We start from the raw sequence: 19,797 nt of genomic DNA, 5'->3' as shown, positions 1-19,797 counted from the left end.
GTATGTATGTATGTGTATATATATGTATATATATGTGTATATATATATATATATATATATTCTCTTGATATATATATCAAGAGACTCAATCTCGGAAAACAAATAATCCAATGTTAAAAAATGGGATATAGATGCAAACAGAGAATTATCAATAGTGGAAACTCAAATAGCCAAGAAACACTTAAAGAAATGCTTTACATTTAACCATTAAAGTAATGCAAATCAAAATGACTTTGAGATTTCTCTTACACCCATCAGAATGGCTACGATCAATAAAATCAGTGAAATCTCATGCTGGCAAGAATGTGGAGTAAAGGGACCACACATCCTTGGCTGATGGGAACATAAACTTGTACAGCCACTATAGAAATCAGTATGATGGTTCCTCAGAAAGTTGGGATTTGAGGTACCTCATGATGCAGCTTTATCATTCTTAGGTATATGCGTATAGGATGCTCATCCCACCACATAGACATTTACTCAGCCGTGCTCATTGTTGCTCTATTCATTATATCTAGAAATTGAAAACAACCTAGATGTCCTTCAACAGATTAATAAATAAAGAATATGGTAACACGCAATGGAGTTTTACTTTTCCTTTAATTGAAAATATTTTTTAAATCATATAATAACTCCTGAGTATGTTTCCTTTTCCTCTACCCCTCATTACTTCCCCTTAAATCATTGAAATCCTGGAATTCCCAGGAAGGTGGAGGCACTGTTATTTTAGTTTATTTATATGTTTGTTATATTCATTTATTTCTTTATTTTTATCTTATTTTTAGCCCCCAAGTTTAGAGTTTTATGGGATCCTTCATGTTCATACTAGTGAGTTTCTACTTATAACTGTTTCTTATATCTTTTCTTGGACTTTTTTCTTTTTGTTTACTTCTTTTGTTCTATTGATGTGTTAGTAATTTTATCTTATTGTATTTTATTATATCCCTTAGAAGCCTGTGAATATTGACCCTGTCACACAGGCTGAGACATATGAACTGTGATTGACAAGGAAAGTACTTTTTGAAAGTACTTGTCTTCTCTAAGAGGAATCTTCAGTGTCCTGGTGTCTTTGTCTCTTTTCATGAGCATTTATCTCTATGGGACTTCTTAGTACTTGGCATATTTTTTCTATGTTAGTTCATTTATATCAACTTTGTCAATTTTCTTATATGTTCTTAAAGCATAATTATTGTTGATAGTTTTAAACTCTGACTTATGTTTCCCAGGATATGAACATAGTTCAATGTATTTTATCCTATGCAATTAATATTTCTGTCATTATTTTGTCCCAAATACAGGGACCACTTGAGATGTTAGTGTGTTCTTCTTGCCCCGTGTTTGTCCCTCATTTACTCTAGTCCTGCGTGCCTGTAACCTTTTCTTCATTCCTGCCTCTTTGTCTTTTATTTCTCTTTGTTTATGTCCCCCATCTCTTTTCTACTATTCCTCTGTGGACATGTCCTGGCCCTGATTTGTCGATTTCCTCACTATGTGATTTTTATCATCTTCTGTTTATCCTCTTCTTTAATTTTTAAAAGATGGATTATTTTACTTTTAGTTTTTTTTTTCAGGTTGAGTTTTCTTCTTTTTTTTTTTTTATTAACTTGAGTATTTCTTATATACATTTCGAGTGTTATTCCCTTTCCCGGTTTCCGGGCAAACATCCCCCCCCCTCCCCTTCCTTATGGGAGTTCCCCTCCCAAACCTCCCCCCATTGCCGCCCTCCCCCCATAGACTAGTTCACTGGGGGTTCAGTCTTAGCAGGACTCAGGGCTTCCCCTTCCACTGGTGCTCTTACTAGGATATTCATTGCTACCTATGGGGTCAGAGTCCAGGGTCAGTCCATGTATAGTCTTTAGGTAGTGGCTTAGTCCCTGGAAGCTCTGGTTGCTTGGCATTGTTGTATTTTTGGGGTCTCGAGCCCCTTCAAGCTCTTCCAGTTCTTTCTCTGATTCCTTCAATAGGGGACCTATTCTCAGTTCAGTGGTTTGCTGCTGGCATTCGCCTCTGTATTTGCTGTATTCTGGCTGTGTCTCTCAGGAGCGATCTACATCCGGCTCCTGTCGGTCTGCACTTCTTTGCTTCATCCATCTTGTCTAATTGGATGGCTGTATATGTATGGGCCACATGTGGGGCAGGCTCTGAATGGGTATTCCTTCAGTCTCTGTTTTAATCTTTGCCTCTCCCTTCCCTGCCAGGGGTATTCTTTTTCCTCATTTAAAGAAGGAGTGAAGCATTCACATTTTGATCATCCGTCTTGAGTTTCGTTTGTTCTAGGGATCTAGGGTAATTCAAGCATTTGGGCTAATAGCCACTTATCAATGAGTGCATACCATGTATGTCTTTCTGTGATTGGGTTAGCTCACTCAGGATGATATTTTCCAGTTCCAACCATTTGCCTACGAATTTCATAAACTCGTTGTTTTTGATAGCTGAGTAATATTCCATTGTGTAGATGTACCACATTTTCTGTATCCATTCCTCTGTTGAAGGACATCTGGGTTCTTTCCATTTTCTGGCTATTATAAATAAGGCTGCGATGAACATAGTGGAGCACGTGTCTCTTTTATATGTTGAGGCATCTTTTGGGTATATGCCCAAGAGAGGTATAGCTGGATCCTCAGGCAGTTCAATGTCCAATTTTCTGAGGAACCTCCAGACTGATTTCCAGAATGGTTTTACCAGTCTGCAATCCCACCAACAATGGAGGAGTGTTCCTCTTTCTCCACATCCTCGCCAGCATCTGCTGTCACCTGAGTTTTTGATCTTAGCCATTCTCACTGGTGTGAGGTGAAATCTCAGGGTTGTTTTGATTTGCATTTCCCTTATGACTAAAGATGTTGAACATTTCTTTAGGTGTTTCTCAGCCATTCGGCATTCCTCAGCTGTGAATTCTTTGTTTAGCTCTGAACCCCATTTTTTAATAGGGTTATTTGTTTCCCTGCGGTCTAACTTCTTGAGTTCTTTGTATATTTTGGATATAAGGCCTCTATCTGTTGTAGGATTGGTAAAGATCTTTTCCCAATCTGTTGGTTGCCGTTTTGTCCTAACCACAGTGTCCTTTGCCTTACAGAAGCTTTGCAGTTTTATGAGATCCCATTTGTCGATTCTTGATCTTAGAGCATAAGCCATTGGTGTTTTGTTCAGGAAATTTTTCCAGTGACCATGTGTTCCAGATGCTTCCCTAGTTTTTCTTCTATTAGTTTGAGTGTGTCTGGTTTGATGTGGAGGTCCTTGATCCACTTGGACTTAAGCTTTGTACAGGGTGATAAGCATGGATCGATCTGCATTCTTCTACATGTTGCCCTCCAGTTGAACCAGCACCATTTGCTGAAAATGCTATCTTTTTTCCATTGGATGGTTTTGGCTCCTTTGTCAAAAATCAAGTGACCATAGGTGTGTGGGTTCATTTCTGGGTCTTCAATTCTATTCCATTGGTCTATCTGTCTGTCTCTGTACCAATACCATGCAGTTTTTATCACTATTGCTCTGTAATACTGCTTGAGTTCAGGGATAGTGATTCCCCCTGAAGTCCTTTTATTGTTGAGGATAGCTTTAGCTATCCTGGGTTTTTTGTTATTCCAGATGAATTTGCAAATTGTTCTGTCTAACTCTTTGAAGAATTGGATTGGTATTTTGATGGGGATTGCATTGAATCTGTAGATTGCTTTTGGTAAAATGGCCATTTTTACTATATTAATCCTGCCAATCCATGAGCATGGGAGATCTTTCCATCTTCTGAGGTCTTCTTCAATTTCTTTCCTCAGTGTCTTGAAGTTCTTATTGTACAGATCTTTTACTTGCTAGGTTAAAGTCACACCGAGGTATTTTATATTATTTGGGTCTATTATGAAGGGTGTCGTTTCCCTAATTTCTTTCTCGGCTTGTTTCTCTTTTGTATAGAGGAAGGCAACTGATTTATTTGAGTTAATTTTATACCCAGCCACTTTGCTGAAGTTGTTTATCAGCTTTAGTAGTTCTCTAGTGGAACTTTTGGGATCACTTAAATATACTATCATGTCATCTGCAAATAGTGATATTTTGACCTCTTCTTTTCCGATCTTTATCCCCTTGATCTCCTTTTGTTGTCTGATTGCTCTGGCTAGAACTTCAAGAACTATATTGAATAAGTAGGGAGAGAGTGGGCAGCCTTGTCTAGTCCCTGATTTTAGTGGGATTGCTTCAAGTTTCTCTCCATTTAGTTTAATGTTAGCAACTGGTTTGCTGTATATGGCTTTTACTATGTTTAGTTATGGGCCTTGAATTCCTATTCTTTCCAGGACTTTTATCATGAAGGGGTGTTGAATTTTGTCAAATGCTTTCTCAGCATCTAATGAAATGATCATGTGGTTCTGTTCTTTCAGTTTGTTTATATAATGGATCACGTTGATGGTTTTCCGTATATTAAACCATCCCTGCATGCCTGGGATGAAGCCTACTTGATCATGGTGGATGATTGTTTTGATGTGCTCTTGAATTCGGTTTGCCAGAATTTTATTGAGTATTTTTGCGTCGATATTCATAAGGGAAATTGGTCTGAAGTTCTCTTTCTTTGTTGTGTCTTTGTGTGGTTTAGGTATAAGAGTAATTGTGGCTTCGTAGAAGGAATTCGGTAGTGCTCCATCTGTTTCAATTTTGTGGAATAGTTTGGATAATATTGGTATGAGGTCTTCTATGAAGGTTTGATAGAATTCTGCACTAAACCCGTCTGGACCTGGGCTCTTTTTGGTTGGGAGACCTTTAATGACTGCTTCTATTTCCTTAGGAGTTATGGGGTTGTTTAACTGGTTTATCTGTTCCTGATTTAACTTCGATACCTGGTATCTGTCTAGGAAATTGTCCATTTCCTGAAGATTTTCAAATTTTGTCGAATATAGGTTTTTATAGTAAGATCTGATGATTTTTTGAATTTCCTCTGAATCTGTAGTTATGTCTCCCTTTTCATTTCTGATTTTGTTAATTTGGACGCACTCTCTGTGTCCTCTCATTAGTCTGGCTAAGGGTTTATCTATCTTGTTGATTTTCTCAAAGAACCAACTTTTGGTTCTGTTGATTCTTTCTATGGTCCTTTTTGTTTCTACTTGGTTGATTTCAGCTCTGAGTTTGATTATTTCCTTCCTTCTACTCCTCCTGGGTGTATTTGCTTCTTTTTGTTCTAGAGCTTTTAGGTGTGCTGTCAAGCTGCTGACATATGCTCTTTCCTGTTTCTTTCTACAGGCACTCAGCGCTATGAGTTTTCCTCTTAGCACAGCATTCATTGTGTCCCATAAGTTTGGGTATGTTGTACCTTCATTTTCATTAAATTCTAAAAAGTTTTTAATTTCTTTCTTTATTTCTTCCTTGACCAGGTTATCATTGAGTAGAGCATTGTTCAATTTCCACGTATATGTGGGCATTCTTCCCTTATTGTTATTGAAGACCAGTTTTAGGCCGTGGTGGTCCGATAGCACGCATGGGATTATTTCTATCTTTCTGTATCTGTTGAGGCCCGTTTTTTGACCAATTATATGGTCAATTTTGGAGAAAGTACCATGAGGAGCTGAGAAGAAGGTATATCTTTTTGCTTTAGGATAGAATGTTCTATAAATATCTGTTAAGTCCATTTGGCTCATGACTTCTCTTAGTCTGTCGACATCACTGTTTAATTTCTGTTTCCATGATCTGTCCATTGATGAGAGTGGGGTGTTGAAATCTCCCACTATTATTGTGTGAGGTGCAATGTGTGTTTTGAGCTTTAGTAAGGTTTCTTTTACGTATGTAGGTGCCCTTGTATTTGGGGCATAGATATTTAGGATTGAGAGTTCATCTTGGTGGATTTTTCCTTTGATGAATATGAAGTGTCCTTCCTTATCTTTTTTGATGACTTTTAGTTGGAAATTGATTTTATTTGATATTAGAATGGCTACTCCAGCTTGCTTCTTCTGACCATTTGCTTGGAAAGTTGTTTTCCAGCCTTTCACTCTGAGGTAGTGTCTGTCTTTGTCTCTGAGGTGTGTTTCCTGTAGGCAGCAGAATGCAGGGTCCTCGTTGCGTATCCAGTTTGTTAATCTATGTCTTTTTATTGGGGAGTTGAGGCCATTTATATTGAGAGATATTAAGGAATAGTGATTATTGTTTCCCTTTATATTCATATTTGGATGTGAGGTTATGTTTGTGTGCTTTCATTCTCTTTGTTTTGTTGCCAAGACGATTAGTTTCTTGCTTCTTCTAGGGTATAGCTTGCCTCCTTATGTTGGGCTTTACCATTTATTATCCTTTGTAGTGCTGGATTTGTGGAAAGATATTGTGTAAATTTGGTTTTGTCATGGAATATCTTGGTTTCTCCATCAATGTTAATTGAGAGTTTTGCTGGATACAGTAACCTGGGCTGGCATTTGTGTTCTCTTAGGGTCTGTATGACATCAGTCCAGGATCTTCTGGCCTTCATAGTTTCTGGCGAGAAGTCTGGTGTGATTCTGATAGGTCTGCCTTTATATGTTACTTGACCTTTTTCCCTTACTGCTTTTAATATTCTTTCTTTATTTTGTGCGTTTGGTGTTTTGACAATTATGTGACGGGAGGTGTTTCTTTTCTGGTCCAATCTATTTGGAGTTCTGTAGGCTTCTTGTATGTCTATGGGTATCTCTTTTTTTAGGTTAGGGAAGTTTTCTTCTATGATTTTGTTGAAGATATTTACTGGTCCTTTGAGCTGGGAGTCTTCACTCTCTTCTATACCTATTATCCTTAGGTTTGATCTTCTCATTGAGTCCTGGATTTCCTGTATGTTTTGGACCAGTAGCTTTTTCCGCTTTACATTATCTTTGAGAGTTAAGTCAATGATTTCTATGGAATCTTCTGCTCCTGAGATTCTCTCTTTCATCTCTTGTATTCTGTTGGTGAAGCTTGTATCTACAGCTCCTTGTCTCTTCTTTTGGTTTTCTATATCCAGGGTTGTTTCCATGTGTTCTTTCTTGATTGCTTCTATTTCCATTTTTAATTCCTTCAACTGTTTGATTGTGTTTTCCTGGAATTCTTTCAGGGATTTTTGTGTCTCCTCTGTATGGTCTTCTACTTGTTTATTTATGTTTTCCTGGAATTCTTTCAGAGATTTTTGCAATTCTTTCAGGCATTTTTGCGATTCCTCTCTGTAGGCTTCTACTTGTTCTCTAAGGGAGTTCTTCATGTCTTTCTTGAAGTCCTCCAGCATCATGATCAAAAATGATTTTGAAACTAGATTTTGCTTTTCTGGTGTGTTTGGATATTCCATGTTTGTTTTGATGGGAGTATTGGGCTCCGATGGTGCCATGTAGTCTTGGTTTCTGTTGCTTGGGTTCCTGCGCTTGCCTCTCGACATCAGATTATCTCTAGTGTTACTTTGTTCTGCTATTTCTGACCGTGGCTAGACTGTCCTATAAGCCTGTGTGTCAGGAGTGCTGTAGACCTGTTTTCCTCTCTTTCAGTCAGTTATGGGGACAGTGTTCTGCTTTCGGGCGTGTAGTTTTTCCTCTCTACAGGTCTTCAGTTGTTCCTGTGGGCCTGTGTCTTGAGTTCACCAGGCAGCTTTCTTGCAGCAGAAAATTTGGTCTTACCTGTGGTCCTGAGGCTCAAGTTCGCTCGTGGGGTGCTGCCCACGGGCTCTCTGCAGCGGCAGCAACCAGGAAGACCTGTGCCGCCCCTTCCAGGAGCTTCAGTGCACCAGGGTTCCAGATGGTCTTTGGCTTTTTCCTCTGGTGTCCGAGATGTGTGTGCAGGGAGCAGTCTCTTCTGGTTTCCCAGGCTTGTCTGCCTCTCTGAAGGTTTAGCTCTCCCTCCCACGGGATTTGGGTGCAGAGAACTGTTTATCCGGTCTGTTTCTTTCAGGTTCCAGCGGTGTCTCAGGCAGGGGTCCTGCCGCTCCTGGGCCCTCCCCTACGGGGGCCCAGAGGCCTTATACAGTTTCCTCTTGGGCCAGGGATGTGGGCAGGGGTGAGCAGTGTTGGTGGTCTCTTCCGCTCTGCAGCCTCAGGAGTGCCCACCTGACCAGGCGGTTGGTGGTCTCTCTCTCACCGGGGCTGGGGGCAGAGAGCTGCTGCGGGCTGGGGTCTGCCGGTGTGGGACTTCCGGTAAACACAGAACGTGCCCGGTCCTAGAGAAATTCTGCTTCCGTGTGTCCCAAGCTCACCAGGCAGCTTTCTTGCAGCAGAAAATTTGGTCTTACCTGTGGTCCCGAGGCTCAGGTTCGCTCGTGGGGTGCTGCCCAGGGGCTCTCTGCAGCGGCAGCAACCAGGAAGACCTGTGCCGCCCCTTCCGGGAGCTTCAGTGCACCAGGGTTCCAGATGGTCTTTGGCTTTTTCCTCTGGCGTCCGAGATGTGTGTGCAGGGAGCAGTCTCTTCTGTTTTCCCAGGCCTGTCTGCCTCTCTGAAGGTTTAGCTCTCCCTCCCACAGGATTTGGGTGCAGAGAACTGTTTATCCGGTCTGTTTCTTTCAGGTTCCAGCGGTGTCTCAGGCAGGGGTCCTGCCGCTCCTGGGCCCTCCCCCACGGGAGCCCAGAGGCCTTATACAGTTTCCTCTTGGGCCAGGGATGTGGGCAGGGGTGAGCAGTGTTGGTGGTCTCTTCCGCTCTGCAGCCTCAGGAGTGCCCACCTGACCAGGCGGTTGGTGGTCTCTCTCTCACCGGGTCTTGGGGCAGAGAGCTACTTTTAGTTTTAATTGCCTTTCTTCAACACACATCACTGCCTTATATAACTTATCACTTAAACACAGTTCCTATCCAAAAAAGACTCTTGCAAATAAAGCTTTGGCAAATGAATATGAAGTACCTGTTGAGTCTTTTAATAGACAGGGCTGGAGAAATAATATCAGTAATCATAAATGTTGTGTGAGCTTGGACTTGGATATGTAGCATTTTCTACCTAATCTTCATATTTTAAACTTCAAAATACATGTGATAACACGAGGAGGACAGATAACCACCCAAAGATCAAGCCTTTATCAGCTTCTTGCCCAAACAGAAGGGCATGCCAGTCTTGTAAGCTGGGTGAAGTTCAGAGGCTTGTTTCTCTGTATGGCTGTATAAAAGACATTCAGAGTAATTCCAGCCCTAACATCTCATACGGTGAGAGTTCTGATTTTATCGCTGCAGAGTACATTGTGGTTAGTACACTTTGTGCTTAATAAGGCTCTGTTTAGGCATAAAGTTCATCTCTGAGCTCCTTTGAATCAGAACCATCGTTAATTCCAAACCCTTGCCAAGCATGTGATCTGTTGTTCTGCTGCAGCTTTCTTTCAAGGAAGATCAGTAGAGCTTTCTTTTGGCTGTACTAGTTAAAAAAATCTATCTTGGGTTTTTCAAAACTTATTTTACTTAAAAAAAAGTTAGTACTGGTCTTTGCAAAACATTAGAGTTTTTGTTGTTGTTGATCTTGTTGATGTTTTGTTTTTGGTTTTTGATTGGAAGGTTCTCACTATGTAGCTGTGGCTGTCTTGAAACTTTCTATGTAGACAAGGCTGGCCTTGAACTCAAAGAGATCCTCTTGACTCTACATTTTGAGTATTGGAATTAAAGATGTACTCCACATATCTGCCTCATTATGATCTGTTGGAAGGTTTTTAAGAAAATGTTTTGTGAGAGTCAATTCCAGTTTTTATTGAAATATTTATTTTTGTTATTTGTATTTATGCATATTCATGTATCTGTGTAAGTGCTGTGTATTGGAGATCTTAGTGGTGCCAGAATGATGACATCACATCTCTTAGAGCTGAAGTTTCTGGTGATTGTTAAACCACCTGGTGATATGTGACAGGGACTGAACTTAGGTCCTCTGGAAGAGTACACACTCTCCTAACCATTGAGTCATTGCTCCAGTCCCAAGATAAGTTTTATTTAAAAATTTAATTTATTTTAAAAAATATGCTACTATTATGGGTAAACTGGAAAATGAGCCATTTTCCCCTGTTTACAGAATCTAAGCCATGCCTTGTGTCTGGGATCAATTTTCCTAATACAAATACAAAAAAGAAAAACAAAGAAACAATCAACAACTATTTATTTGCCCTGGTTTAATCAGGTAGTTCAGATCATTTCTTGTGAATTCACACCATGACCAAAAGCAACACATAGAAGAAAGAGTTTATTTTGGAATACAGTTCCAGAAGGACAGTCCGTATTGGCCAGGAAAGCACAACATGATAGTAGGAGTGAGAAACAGATGTTTTGGGTTCATCTTAGAGAAACTGACCTGAGTTTGAACTTGAGTTAACCTAACACCAGTTTTCAGGTTATTCCCCAACAAATCTACACCCCAGGTTAGGTGCCTGCCTCTGGCATTTCACTTTCGAAAAACCACCAATCAGGAGAAACACAGAAGTTAAGTTTATGGTTTGGCTCACAGCACCAGCCAATTATGTTAAAGGCCATAATGGCCCCCAATCAGATGTGTACCAGGCTAGTTACCTGCTTTTTGCCTCTCTCTATATTTGCTTGAAACTGGGCTTGGGACAGGGGCCCTTCTGTTCTCCTGCAGAGATGGTGGTGTGGCCCAAGCTAAAGATTGTATAAAGAGACTAATTGCATTTGAACTTGTTCCGTGGTGGTCTTTTGGTGTTCACAAACATTTCCTGGGACAGCAAGAACAAGAAGTTGGGTGGATACATTTTCATCAATATATAAGGAGAGAGGGAAGGCAGGAATTGGAGTAAAGCTATAAAACTCCTAAGCTCACTCCCTATTTTCTCAAGTGAGATCATGCTTCCTAAATGTTCCATTACATTTAGAAACAGTGCTACTGAGAGGCCAAACCTACTCCATCTTGCAACTGGCCTCGATCTTAAAGAAAAAAAAGCCTGAGAAATGACCTGTAGTAGAACACAAGCTGCACCCACATATCAGCAACGACCTCATGTCTTATTCTTGACCTAGCTACTTCCTATCGACAATGGATTAAAAATTATTCTGATTGTTTCAGATGTATTTTGGACCATTCTTGATTGTATAAGGTCTTACTTCAGAGCATCCATCTGTTGACTTACAATAGTCATTCAGTTAAAGGTTTGCCAGGCTGAGCCCATCCTCATTTACTTCCATTTCCTATAAAACCTTGTCCTGGCGAGAGTTCGGGACTGCTTCACCAAACAGTCCTGTGGGTCAATGGTGAGTAAACCCAAACTAGAGTTTGTAATAAAGAGACCCTAATGTGATAACATCAGAAATGGCACCTTGTGGTATTTTGGAGTTCACAAATGCTTCTGGGCATAACACTACCAACTAGGAACCAATGGTGACCATCTCTCATTCAGACTACTACATTTCTCCTTGTGTATGTGTCATAGAAATATCACTTTTTCCTGAGCTGAGATTTTCTCTTCTTGTGTACTCATAATGACAAGGTATAGCAGATGAGATGACACACCCATGATTGCGTTGTTTGAGCAAGGTTTAAATTATGTTTTGGACACTGAAGATTATTTGGAGTATATTATAGTCCACAGGATGTAGAACAGTACAGGGAAAGCATCACAGAAAAGATTTAAGGCCGTTTTTTCCATGAGCATGTGTTTTTCCATCTTCTGAGGTCTTCTTTGATTTCTTTCTTCATAGACTTGAAGTTCTTGTCATATAGATCTTTCACTTGCTTGGTTAGAGTCATACCAAGATATTTTATATTATTTGTGACTACTATGAAGGGTGTCATTTCCCTAATTTCTTTTTTAACCCATTTATCCTTAGAGTAGAGGAAGGCTACTACTGATTTGTTTGAGTTAATTTTATATTCAGCCATTTTGCTGAAGTTGTTTATCATCTGTAAGATTCTCTGGTGGAATTTTTGGGGTCACTTAAGTATACTGTCATATTATCTGCAAATAGTTATATTTTGATGAAATCAATGGAATAGAATTGAAGACCCAGAAATAAACCCATTTACCTATGATCACTTGATATTTGACAAAGAAGCCAAAACCATCCAGTGGGAAAAAGACAGCATTTTCAACAAATGGTGTTGGTTCAATTGGTGGTCAGTATGTAGAAAAAAGCAAATTGATCTATTCTTATCTCCTTGTACAAAGCTCAAGTCCAAGTTTATAAAGGATCTCTACAGGAAGCCAGATATGCTGAATCTAATAGAAAAGAAAGTGGGGGAAGAGCCTCAAACACATAGGCACAAGGGAAAATTTCCTGAACTGAACACCAATGGCTAAGATCAAGAATCAACAAATGGTGCTATTTAAACTTGTCTAAGTTCTTTTTTAAAGTTTTCTCTTTTTATCATTCCGATAGGACTTCACAGTGCTAAACTCTAACCATCAGGTTGTGAAAGTCCATCTGTTCCGGGTCCTACACGTTTGGGTTTTTCTGCCACCATTATTTTATACACTTAGACAAGGACAGTAGCAATATTTTTTCCATCTTAAGGTTTATTTCCTCATTGACATGTTAAGCACTGTTTTTAAAATTTTAGGAGAAGTTTTAGTATCTTTAAAATAAAGAAACTGTTCAGGAAAAAAAAAAAGAATCAACAAATGGGACCTCATAAAATTGCAAAGCTTCTATAAGGCAAAGGACACTCTCAATAGGACAAAACAGCAAGTCACAGATTGGAAAAAGATCTTCACTAACCCTAAATCTGATAGAGGGCTAATATCCAAAATATAAGAAGAACTCAAAAAGTTAAACTACAGAGAACCAAATAACCCTATTAAAATGTGGTACAGAGCTAAACAAGGAATTCTCAACTAAAGACTCTCAAATAGCTAGAAGTGCTTAAATAAATGTCCGACATCCTTAGTCATCAGGGAAATGCAAATCAAAACAACCCTGAGATACCACCTCATACCAGTCAGAACAAGTAAGATCAAAAAACTCAGGTGACAACAGATGCTGGCAAGGATGTGGAGAAATAGGAACACTTCTCCATGTTGGTGGGATTGTAAGCTGGTATAACTACTCTGGGAATCAATCTGGCAGTTCCCAAGAAAATTGGACATAATACTGAGGACCCAGTTATACCACTCCTGGGAACACACCCAAAATATGTTCCAAAATATAACAAAGACACATGCTCCACTATGTTCATAGTAGTCAGAAGCTGGAAACAACCCAGATGTCCCTCAACAGAGGAATGAATACAGAAAGCGTGGTACATTTACACAAGGGAGTACTACTCAGCGATTTAAAACAGTGACTTCATGAAATTAATAGGCAAATGGATAGTACTAGAAAATATCCTGAATGAGATAACCCAGACACAAAAGAACACACATGATATGTACTCACTGATAAGTGGCTATCAGGCCAAAACCTCACAATGCCCATGATACAACCCACAGACCATATGGAGCTTAGGCAGAAGGAAGACCAGGGTGTCAATGCTTCAGTCCTGCATTGAGGGGGGAACAGGATGATCCAGGGATGTGAAGGGAGGACAGACCTGGGAGGTAGAGAGGTGGGGGAGGGAATAAGGGGGACAGTATCAGGTACTGGAGAGACAGGAAAGAGGTACAGAAGGTCAGGAAATCAAATTAAAAGTATATAGCAGAGGGGGATGGGGAACTGGGGATAGCCACTGGAGGGTCTCAGATGCCAGGGAAACGAGAGGCTCCCAGGACCCAACAGGGATGATTTTAGCAGAGAACGGGAGATAGAACCTGTAGAGACCACCTCCAGTAGATAGGCATGGCCCCTGGTCGTGGGATAGGAACTATACACCCATCTCAAAGTTTTTGACCCATAAATGTTCCTGTCCAAAGAAAGAACAGGGACAAAAAAATGGAGTAGAGACTGAAGGGTGGGTCGTCCGAGGACTGTCCCACCTGGGGATCCATCCTGTCTGCAGATATCAAAACTGACACTGTTGCCAAGAGGCGCTGACAGGAATCTAGTATGACTGCTCTTTGGGAAGTTCAGCCAGCAACTGACCAATAGAGATGAGGATGATTAGAGCTAACCATCAGATTGAGCTCAGAAACCCTGGTAAGGGAGCTGGTGGAAGGACTGGAGAAGCTGAGGGAGACTGCAACCCCATAGAAAAGCATCAGCTGGCGGGACCACCCAGTGCTCTCAGGGACTAGACCACGAACCAATGAGTGTACAGGAAGGGATCTATGGCTCCAGAGACATAGGTAGCAGAGGATGGCCTTATTTGATCCCCCATTGTAGGGGGATGTTGGAGGGGTGGGCCAGAAGAGGGTGGGTAGGTGGGGGAGAACCCTCATAGAGGCAAAGGGGAGGGAGGAGAGGAAGGTTGTGAGATGGGGGGGCTGGTGGAGAGGTAACCAGGAAGTGGGATATCATTTGAGATGTAAACGAATGGAATGATTAATAAAAAATAAATTATATATGTTTAAAATCTTTATCTCACTGTGAAAATCAATGTATTTTTCCATAAACCACAGTGTACTTGGTCTTAGGCTGACTTTCCTGTACTCTTGCAGAGTCAGCAGGTATTGCCCTAACTTTCCAAAATTCAAAAAGCTCTAAATTCTGACCTGTAGGATTTCTTCCTACTAAGTAGTTTTGGACTTGTAAAAATAGAAGAATTAGGTCCTTTTCTGGCTCTAGTTTCTGATTTCCCGAGTCCACATAATTTAGAGAATCCCATCATATACGATTTTTTAGTATAAGCTCTGGTGACTTTTGGGCATTAGGATATGAAATCAAGTCTCCAAGAGAACTAAGAACAAGAAATACCTACCTTTGTGTAGTCTCCTAGCAAAGTTCTAACTGTTTCTGTGCCTGTTGAAAACAAGGGGAAGGTATTTGTTATATTACTTCCAAGGCTAGATAATTAAAGACATTTCAGAGTCTTTGGTCTTTTTAAGCTGTGGGTATGTGAGAAGCCAACTGCCACACTGTGAGACTATACACAGACTTGTGAGGAAAGGCTCAAGTGGAGCAAGATGGATCTCAGCCACAATAATGACACTTTTGAGAACTGGGTTTTCTAGCCCCTTTGAGCTATCAGCTATATGTGACTCTATTCTTCGCCTTGACTGCAACATTGTGAGAGATTTATAGTCACTACTAGATTTCTCCACTATAAAAAATTCATAGAAACTATGATAATACCAAAAGACAACTGTTACCTAATCAATAACTAGTTGATTTGTTTTGGAAATACAATGAATTATAATGAATAAATTATTGATTCATTTTTTTAAAAGCACCCATAGTTTGAAAACTTTTCTAAAAAACAATATGGTATCTGATTACTACATGGTGCTTCCTGCATAATTTACATACTGGCTAAATCTGTATTTATTTGTAATATATACATTTATCTTCTCCAGCTTTCCTCACTGAACTACTGATGTATTTTCTAGAAAACTCCTCTGTATGACGCTGGTGGTTTGAATAAACTTGGCTTATAGGGAGTCGTACTGTCATGAGGTGCAGCCTTGTTGGAGGAAGTGTGTCATTGTGGGGTGGGCTTTGGATTTCTCCTCCTATGCTCAGGCTCCACCCATTGCAGAACAAAACTTCCTCCTAGCTTCCTGAGGATGTCAGTCTCTCCTGGTTGAATCAAGATGCAGAACTCTCAGCTCCTTCTCCAGCACCATGTCTGCTGGCACACTGCCATGCTTACTGCTATGATGATAATAGACTAAACTTCTGAAACTGAAAGCCAGCCCCAATTAAATATTGTCCCTTATAAGGTTGCCTTGGTCATGGAATCTTGTCACATCAATAGAAACCCTAAGACATGACCCACAAATAGTTTTAGATTAACTGTCTTCCACTGTGCAAAAGGTTCCCACAGTGCTCATGGTTTAGAGAAATACTGATTTATCATTTATTATGATTCTTTTGTATAATTCTACTGGTCTTGCTCAGAAGTTGCACATGGTGTGTCTGTTGGAGCTGAAGAGTATAACGTGGTCTTACTCTTAGGTGTGTGACTTAGGCTGGATGTTTAGAAAGGTGCTATCTCTCTCTTGATATGATCTCTCATGCATAAGTAAAGTCTCAAGAATTTGTCATAGTATCTTGGTCCCAAGAGAATGAAAATACATGTTTTAGGAATTCTTGATGTCTCAGGTCTGGAGCTTTTACAATGTAATCTTCGTTACAGGCTGAACCCAAAGTTGCAAGGCAGTTTGGGTTCAAATAGGTGCTGTGCCAAGACGATCAAGGACCTCAACATAAAACCAGATATACTGAATCTAATAAAAGAGAAAGTGGGAAAGAGACTCAAATAGTTCCTGGGGAGGTGGTGGTGAGTTCCTAATCAGAACTCCAATGGCTCATGATTAACCATTGATAAAAGGGACCTCATGAAACTGAAAAACTTCTGTAAGGCAAAGGACATAGTCAATAGGACAAATTTGTAACCTACAGTTTATGAAAAGAATCTTAACTAACCCCACATCTGATAGAGGGCTAATATCCAAAGCATGTAAAGAACTCAAGAAGCTAACCTCCAAAAAACCAAACAACCCAATCAAAACATGGGGTGTAGAACTAAACAGAGAATTCACAACAGAGGAATCTCAAATGGCTGAGGAGTACTTAAAGTACTGTTGAAAGTCCTTCGTCATCAGGGAACTGCAAATCAGTATAACCTTGACATTCCACCTTATACCAATCAGAATGTCTAAGATCAAAAACTTAGCTGATAGCTCATGTTGGTGAGAATGTGAAGAAAGAGGAAGATTCCTCCATCACTGGTAGGATTGCAAACTGATACATTCACTCTGGAAATCAATCTGGATGTTCCTCAGAAAATTGGAAATAGATCTACCTGAAGACCCAGCCATACCACTCTTGGGCATATATCAAAAAGATGCTGTACCACACCACAGGGGCATGTATTCTATGTTCATAGCAACCTTATTTGTAATAGCCAGAAGCTGGAAACAACCCAGATGTCCCACAACAGAAGAGTGATGCAGAAAATGTGGTTCATTTACACAGTAGAATACTACTCAGCTATGAATAGAACATCATGAGTTTTGCAGGCAAAATAGATAGAACTAGAAAATACCATTCTGAGTGAGGTGACTCGGACCCAAAAGGAACTGCATGGTAAGTACTCACTACTAATAAGTGGATATTGGCCAAAAGAGTACAGAATACAATCCACAGAACTCAATAAGGTTAACAAGCCAAGAGCCCAAGTGAGGATGCCTCAATCCCACTTGGGAGGGAGAAGAAAGAAATCATGAGGTTAGAGGGAGGGAGGGACCTGGGTGAGATAGGGGACAGGGAGGAGAAAGATAGAACATGATCAAGTATTAGGGAGGAGGGGACAGGAATGATACCCTGAGGCCCAGCAGAAAGTATAGAAACAGGTAAGTAACCTCAGGAGGTAGGAGATGGGGGTTGGGGGGCTCTAGAAAGTTTCAGAGACCTGGGAGATGAGAGCTGCTCAGGACTGAAAGGGAGGGACCTTAGATAAAATACCCAACAGTGGGGAGAGGGAACTTGTAGAGCCCACCTTCCGTAGGAAGACAGGGCATCAGTTGGAGGGATGGGGTTGCTATGTCACAGTCAAAAATTCTGACCCAGAATTGTTCCTGTTAAAAAGAACTTCATAGGCAAGTGGATGGAACTAGAAAATATTATCCTGAGTGAGGTAACCCAAACACTAAAAACCACACACGTTATGCACTCACTGATAAGTGAATATTAGCCCAAAAGTTTGGATTATTTAAGATACAACCCACAGACTACATGAAGCTCAAGAAGAAGGATTCTTCAGCCCTTGGACAGGGGAACAAAAATATTCAGAGGAGGAGGTAAAAAGTTTGGAACAGAGCCTGAAGGAAAGGCCATCCAGAGACTGCCCCACCTGGGGATCCAGCATATATATATATATATATATATATATATATATATATATATATATATATACACACACACACACACACATATATATATATATATATATATATATATATATATATATATATATACATACAGCCACCAAACCCAGACAATATTTCAGATGCCAAGAAGTGTATGCTGACAGGAGCCTGATATAACTGTCTCCTGAGAGGCTCTGACAGAGCATGACAATTACAGAGGCTGATGCTTTCAGCCAAACATTGAACTGAGAATGGGCTACCCATTGAGGAATTAGAGAAAGGATTGAAGGAACTGAAAGGGTTTACACCTCCATAAGAACAACATTACCAACCAACCACAACTCCCAGGGACTAAACCACCATCCAAAGAGCACACATGGACATACCTATGGCTCCAGCAGAGGATGTAGCAGAGGATGGCCTTGTTGTGCACCAATGGGAGGAGAAGCCCTTGGTGTTGCCAAGGCTCAACTCCCCAGTGTAGGGAAATGTCAGACCAGGGAGGCAGGAAGGGGGTGGATGGATGGGTGGGGGAACACTCTCATAGAAGAAGGGGGAGGGAGGATGGGATAGGAGGTTTATGTAAGGGAAACTGGGAAAGGGGATAGCATTTGAAATGTAAGTAAATAAAAATAATCCAATAAAAATACAGTCAAAAAAAAAGAAAAAGAAAATAAAAACTTCAGGGAAAAAATGGAGAAGAGACTAAGCAGGTCCAGTGACCAGCTTAAATTGGGATCCATCTCAAGGGGAGGCTCCAAGGCCTCCTACTGGTGCTATCATGTGCTTACAGACAGAAGCCTAGCATGGCTGCCCTATGAGAGGTCCAATAAGCAGCTGAAAGAGTCAGAAGCAGATACTTGCATCCAATCAATGGACAGAAGCTGCGGACCCCTATGGTTGAATTAGGAAAAAGCTGGAAGAAGGTGAGGAGGATGGTGACCCCATAAGAAGACCAGCAGTCTCAACTGACCTGGACTTCTAAGATCTCTTAGACACTGAGCCACCAACCAGACAGCATACAATAACTGATACAAGGCCCCTGACAGAGTAGTAGACTGCCTGGTCTGGCCTCAGTGAGAGAAGATACATCTAACCCTGGAGAGACTTGAGGCCAGAGGGAGTGGGGAGATCTGGGAGGTTAGGGGAGGGTGGGTATATCTTCTTGGAGAGGAGGAGGGAGAAAAGGAGGAAGAGGAAGAGAAGGAGGGGAGGAGGAATGGTATGAGGAACTGTCAGAAGGACTGGGATGGGGATAATAATTCGATTATAAAAAACATTAAGATAATTTTTAAAAAGGTGTTGTGTTTAAGTAGGTTTGGCCCTTACAGACTTATGTGGGTGAATGATTGGCTCATAGGGAGTGGTTATATTGTGAGGTGCAGCCTTGTTGGAGTAGGTGTGGCCTTGTTGGAGAAAAGGTATTAGTTTCAAGGTAGACTTTGTGGTATTATGTATGTGCAAGCTACACTCAATGTGCTACACTGTCACCTGTTGCCTGTGGATCAAGATGTAGAACACTTAGCTTCTTTTCCAGCACCATGTCTGCCTGAACACTGCCATGCTTTCCACCATGATAATAATGGATTGAAACTCTGAAACTGTAAGCCAATCTCAATTAAATGCTTTCCTTAAATTTTGCCAAATGCTTTCTCAGCATCTAATAAAATCATCTTGTGGTTTATTTCTTTGAGTTTGCTTATATAGTGGATTATGGTGATGGATATCCATATATTGAACCATCCTTGCATCCCTGGGATGAAGCCTACTTGATCATGACAGATGATCATTTTGATATGTTCTTGAATTCAGCACACCTTCATGAATTCACAGCTGAGGAATGCCGAATGGCTGAGAAACACCTAAAGAAATGTTCAACATTTTTAGTCATAAGGGAAATGCAAATCAAAACAACCCTGAGATTTCACCTCACACCAGTGAGAATGGCTAAGATCAAAAACTCAGGTGACAGCAAATGCTGGCGAGGATGTGGAGAAAGAGGAACACTCCTCCATTGTTGGTGGGATTGCAGACTGGTA

This window comes from Rattus norvegicus, chromosome 14 (assembly GCF_021556685.1).
Source record: "Rattus norvegicus strain SHRSP/BbbUtx chromosome 14, alternate assembly SHRSP_T2T, whole genome shotgun sequence".
Taxonomy (NCBI): Eukaryota; Metazoa; Chordata; class Mammalia; order Rodentia; family Muridae; genus Rattus; species Rattus norvegicus.
This window is presented reverse-complemented; position numbering follows the sequence as displayed.